Raw genomic sequence first — 6,550 nt, 5'->3', positions numbered from 1 at the left:
CACCTCAGCATTTCCTGCTGGTGTGGTGAGGAATGGCAAGTACAGAAGGAGTGTGTTTCTGTACTTCAAAATTTCAAAACAGCACACCAGAGGTTCAGCTGATGTAAACGAGAGGTGGATCAATTATTATGTGGATTCATCTAGAGCTAAGATATGATATAGCTGTGCAAATTATTGTAAAATTTCCCTCTTTCAGCATGTACATAAAAGTGAATTATATACCTGTATGATGTAAAGATATGTGATACATACTTACAGAGAAGAAGAGTCAAGATCTTTATCATTGTCACCGACTTGTTGCATTTAGGAAATAGAAATATATACAAGCATTGTTAGAAACAACAATTTTGTATCTTTTTATGACAAATAATATATTCATTTAACTATCATTGAATACATGGCTGATGTCCCTTGCCCCTAAAACATACAAACCAAATTATATTCTGCTCTTTGTTAATCTGAATACCAGTGCCTCTTTCCACCCAGAATGAATGTTGCTTAGTGGAGCTAAATGCACTTCCTTCCTTTTTTTTTTTTTTTTTTTTTTTTTTTAATTCTAGAAGTAAAGTTAAGCATTTTTTTTCATCTGAGCACGTTGCTGATGGGGTCAGTAAGCTATAGCCCACAGTCCTTAAACTACTGAAAACATTGCTCTTCAATTGCAGTCATTTTATTGTACAATCAAAAATTCCTGGTTGTCCATGTTTTGTTCACTGGGCTGCAAATAATCATTCCAGAACAGCCAGATAATACAAATTGAGAGGAATTACTGCTGAAAATCATACTTCAGCTCACAGTTTAGAAACTAAGGAAGGAAGGAAGGAAGGAAGGAAGGAAGGAAGGATTTTTCTCATGGTTCTTTAAAATACAATAAATATTTTTCAGCTTTCAGACTATGGAACTAACATTTGAAATTAAAGACATTTTCCAGACAGACATTATTTCGTTCTTATTTTCACATTTATTCTTCTTATATTTTAAGCACAATACAAATCAAAATACTTGTTTAGGGCATTTTCCACAGCTCTTTGAATTCCAGGGAAAGAATTCCATTGACTTAAGGTGAACTTTGAGCTGGTCCCTCATTCAAGGGAGTACTAGTCTTTTACTGCCTGACCCCTGCACCTTCACCACTGTGCTCAGGCCCACAGAGGTCAAAGAGACAACTGGCTTAGACAGGGATTACTGGCAAGAGTCTGGGATGCAGAATGGAGCTCACAGTGAGCTCCATCAGCTCATTCATTATCAAGCCTCTGGTATTTATTGTCAGGTTGTGAATGATGTCTCCTCTACCAGAGACCTGATTCTAAAATCAGATCCTGAAGAAAAGATCTTATTTCTGGAAAGAAATTAGAAAAAATAAATTAAAAATCCTTCTTCAAAATGAATTTTAATGCCCAATTTTAAAGTAATAGAAATCCCAGAATCTCTTGCTTTTATGCATGAGCTATTATGATCAATTGGGAAATTAAAATATGTTTTTAAAGCATAAATACCTATTCCCTCGGTGGAATCTTATGTCTCTGAAGTAGCTGGCTTCAGTTTTGGGGATACATCTTATACATTTTAATAGCAAATGCCTGAATACTGAACCAATAAAAAATAATAGTAGTTTCTCCTACCTTCCCAGGATTCTTGGGTCAATACAAGTCCCATTTTCAAATATGTTAGCAAATATATGTGTTCAGTGAAAATTATATATTACTTAAGCCAAATAGAGATTTATTTGAGCTATTCAGAGCAATTTCAGGCTCTTGAGAAAATAATCTCTTTAAAATATTAATGGTATTACACCTAATTTTAAAGTGTTAAGGCTACAAACTCAATATAAGTGGTAAAAAAATCCATGAAAATATGCATCCATGAAGACACACAGGTGGAGAAAAAATGGGAGAAGCCATCAGTACAAGAGTCATGAGCTGAGGACAAAGATGTCAGCCTTACTTACGAATTTACTCTTTTAAGTTTGTGAGACAACTTCAATGTTATTTAAACACATAGCAGGGCACAGTGTTTAATTAGGCAAAGAAACTTGCTCACTATTACTGCCACTGCATAAGTGTATGAGCAGAGTGGAGCACACTCAATAATCCAAAGAACCTGGCACTGTATTATTTATTGGAATGTCTGCATTAATTATGGATGATTCTAATATAAGGTACATCTTTAATACATCACAGTCTACAGATGTTTTCATTCTCCACTAACAGAGAGAAGTTTAATTATAAGATTTTGCCTCATGCATTGAAAGGCATGCGGAAAATAACATGGATAGTGTCTTCTTAGCCAGCTCATGGTCAGGAGAATTTCTAAAATCCTAGTTTAGCTGGCTACACGTGGAGAGTTTGGCTTAGACTTGCCTTGTGGGCTAAAACTAGCAAGAGGAAAAAAAATAGAGCTTTCAAAGGGATTCACCAGGTAACTGCAGGATTTTCAGTTCCATCACCAGTGCTTTCTCCTGAGCAGCAAAATCTAAGGCTGTGATGAGAATTTCTACTGAATTTTAATGTTTTAATGCAAAATCCTCACCAGACAGGGAACTTTCCTCTCGCCTTGGTTGAGTAGGGATATTATGCTGCATCAAAGAGCTGGAATATCCTATAGAGCTTCCTGTTTTGTGGAAGTAGGTTTCAGATCTTTTCTTCAGCAGCTAGATTTTTAAAAAGACAATGAAAGTGTCTTACAAATTTTGCTGAAAATAGGCTGTTTTTAAGCAAAAATGGGCTTCCGTTTGAAGAGCTAAGTGAAAATGATAGAGAATGGTTTTCCAAAGTCTACATTTTTTCACTATTCCACTCTTGTCCTGAGGAATATCCCTGTTGAAACCCACAAGGCTTTACATGAATAATTAGGTTCAGAGGCCAAGGTTCAGACACCTATATCACAATATTACAGAATGGTTTGGGCTGGAAGGGACCTTAAAGAATAACTTGTTTCAACCCCCTGCCATGGACAGGGCACCTTCCACTATCCCAGGTTGCTCCAAGCTTCATCCAGCCTGGGATTAGACACTTCCAGGGATGGGGAATCCACAGCTTCTCTGGGGCAGTCTATTCCAGTTCTTCAAGAAGTGGAGCAAGAGTTTGAATAAGGACTCCTGTTAATTTTCAAGTCACATTTTGGGGCTTTTCACTATTATGTGGTTTCCTAGAATCAGGTTTTATTTTGCACTACAGTTAAATTTCTAACCTCATCCCATTCCATGAACAGAGATGGTCATGTCTGTGTTTCCTTTTAACAGTTTCCCAGTGTGATATTAATAGTGGAAATAGCTTACAACAACAACAATGCTGGAGAAATCCTCAGCGAAGCAGTGAGAAAGGATGGTCAGAGCAACAAAACAATTTATTACAATTTGAAAAAAAATAAACATTATCGTAGAGAAAGAGTCTTTAAAGGACAGTTTCTGGCTTCTTCCTTGGTATAAACTTGAGGGCATAAAATGTCAGTAGGATATCTGGGAATTCTTTCTCTGCCAATATTTAAAAGCCTCAATGGCATATAAGCAAAGGGGAAATGGCTGATGAGCTACTGATGTGCAAGAATGCAAGGCTCTCACAGAGAAGAGGAACTGGAGCCTAGTTAGGTTTGTAATTATAACCAAACCTCTCTTTTGAGAACAGCAAACCACACAGGATATGAGAAATCAGATGCCAAGGGAAAAAAAAAAAAAGGATTTTTAGAGGATTCTCCAAAATTATTGTAATTCTGTTTCTCACAGCTGCAAATACCTTCAGATAGCCACAGAATCAGAAAAGGATTTAAGGGTAAAAAGGTGACCTACAGGAGTGAGATGGATCAGGTGAAAAGAAAAGAGGACTGAGAGGATTACCTGAGGAAGGAGAGCAAGTCTAAGAGATGGGAGAGCAGCCAGACTGTGGAGTGAGAGAACTGCACTAGAGAGCAAGATAAATAAAGTAATAGGACATTCTTCAAGTACAGAAGAGGTCACTGGAAAATAAAAACGGCTTCTAAGGGATGGCAAAAGCCCTTGACAGGAGAAGTAGTGTTTGCTTTCAAGAGAAAGCTGGAAGGAGGAAGGGAGGTTTTTCTTTGTCTTGGTATTTGTAGAACTGGAGCGAGGACAGCTGCCACAGACAGTCGGCATGTTACCCCCCTAAGGGATGTAGGAGAGATGCTGAAAGAAATTAGGAACATGGCAGTAAAAGGCACTGGCAAAACCAGTGTTGTGTGAAGATTGAAAGGGGAGAAATCCCAAAAGGGGGAAGAGTGGAGGCAGACTGTTTTTCTTGTTGCAGGTGCCTAAAGGAGGGAGGGAAGGTGGGTAGACAGCTTGGTAACAAAACAGTGGCAACGAAATAAATGCCTTAAAGCAGGAGTGTGTGCAAGACCAGGATACACCAGAGGCTGTTGGAAAGGAAGACCAGGTGGAGAGGCCTCCATGGAGCAGGTACAGCCCTAGGAGCCTTGTCAGAAGGGGCCCTAGGCAGAGTCCCCAGGAGGATCTCCACACCTAGACAAGCCTGAGCCAAGAGAAGCTGTTTTCTTGGGGTCTGGCTAGAGAGCAAAGACAGATGGGATGGGGGACTCGGCAGCTCAGGGAGCTGTGGGAAAACACTCAGAGAGGGAGAAATTTGATGACTACAAGATCAGATGAGTGGAGAGGATAAGCATGAGGAGCAGCTCCATGAAAGAAGTAAACTTGTGGTTCTGTGGGAGGGCACTTGAAGAAGAATTAGAGAAGTCACATCACCAGGACTCTTATCACAAGAAATAGGAACTGTGGGGCTCACAGCTCTGTTTGTATGGCAATAGACAGCAGACAGCAGGGAAGAAAGAGACTAAGAAAAATGAAGATGGGGGAAGTGAACCAGTAAAATTAATGGAAAGGGGTCTCTCACTGACAGGAAGTCAATGGACCACCCTTACCAATGTCACCAAATACCTAGAAAGGTTGCAATCCAGAGCCACAAATGCTGCCCTCCTGATCCTTGCACGGAATGGTGTGAACGACACTCACTGCAAATGAGCAGTGGTCTGTTTACAGCCAGGAAATATTGATCAATACTGACACCTTTGAAGCCACCCCACCTCTCCCTTTGCATTTGCTCTGAGTAACATCTGGCTTGAAATACAGCTGCCCTCAAGTCTTCATGAAAACCCCAAAAAGCAGGAAACCTTGCTGCCACCAAAGAAATGACTGAAGACACCAGATATAGTCTTTAATTTTTTTCTAATATATTCACAGCATTTTAATTTCTTGCAAATGCATTTTCTGTCCCAAAATGTTGCCTTTCAGCTGTTGTGGTGATGCAGAATAGAAATTTGGAGGAGGAGGAAACATGGTGGTGGGTTTGGAAACTGTGTCCAGAGGGCAGGGAAAAATCTTTTGCAGGACATCTCTTGTCTTGAGGCTTGAAGAACGCCACTTCAAAACTCCCCATTTCCATTGCCCACAGCTACACTCAGTGAAGTCCAATATGTGGTGAGGCTCAGCACAGAGGAGGCCATGATCAGGTTCAGCCCCTCTGCCAGACAAGAGGGAGGAGTTCAGTGGAGAGGAAAAAAAGATAAGAAAAAGAATGGCCCATACGGGGATCAAACTCCCAGCGCTGGTGTTGTTATCAGCACCATGCTCTGATCTGCTGAGATAATGCAGGGTCAACAGCAATAGGTCCGCAAAGAGTGGTCAGGACCCAGGCATGAACAAAAGTGACCCCAGGGCTGCTTTTCTTTTGGGTCAGCTGAGCATCTCCAAAGCTCCAAGCCCTCAAATTTTAGGAACTGCAGAGGACAAAGGGGATGAACAGCAAAAAACCTTTTCTGGCTGATGAGCACCCTAGCACTGCTGACTCCAGCTGCCTGTGGTGGCTTAACTACTCTCTGGTTTCATTCAGACACAAGAAACTCCGGTAAAAGTTATCAGAAATTTAGGTCCAACAAAGACCGAGTTTTTGTAACTTTCAGTGGAAAAGAAGCCTCTTAATTAAGAATACACTTAACTATTATTGGGTGACCAGAAAAATGCAGGAGATAGAGCAGGATGGAGCAATTAAGGGAAAATTGTGATTTCAGGCTCCTACATGCTGGGAAACGTTTGTAAGACAAACAGGAGGTGAGAGAGTCCTGTGAGTCTCGGAACTGCTCTCATGCAGCAGCCAGACATCGAGCCCAGACTGTGTCCCTGCAGCAGCACCAGACACTTTGCACACTTCAATGAATCAGGGGAAGTGAGATGACCCCACAGAGGAACTTTTAATTTTCTTAATTTTCTTGTGGGTTTGGCGTTTTTTCCCTCAAAATCCCCACTCTTCTCAGCCCAGTCCGATTTTTTTTCCCAGACTCCTTAAAAAAAAAAAAAAAAAAAAAAAAAAAAAAAAATTCTGTGGTGCAGAAGCAAACTTTAGGCAGGGGATGAACGATGTGCTCAGCCACAATGAAACTCAAGGCAAAGTCTGTCTGCTCTGTTCATAGCGCTGGTTGGAAAACCAGAAAGCTCCCAATTAACTTTCCTGAAAGATTTTTCTTTGAGAGCAATTAATAAGTGCTTTGCAGTTTGACTCGCGTTATTAATTGGATTGCGGGGAGT

Source organism: Anomalospiza imberbis, chromosome 3, assembly GCF_031753505.1.
Source record: "Anomalospiza imberbis isolate Cuckoo-Finch-1a 21T00152 chromosome 3, ASM3175350v1, whole genome shotgun sequence".
Taxonomy (NCBI): Eukaryota; Metazoa; Chordata; class Aves; order Passeriformes; family Viduidae; genus Anomalospiza; species Anomalospiza imberbis.
Note: the sequence above shows the minus strand (reverse complement) of the source record.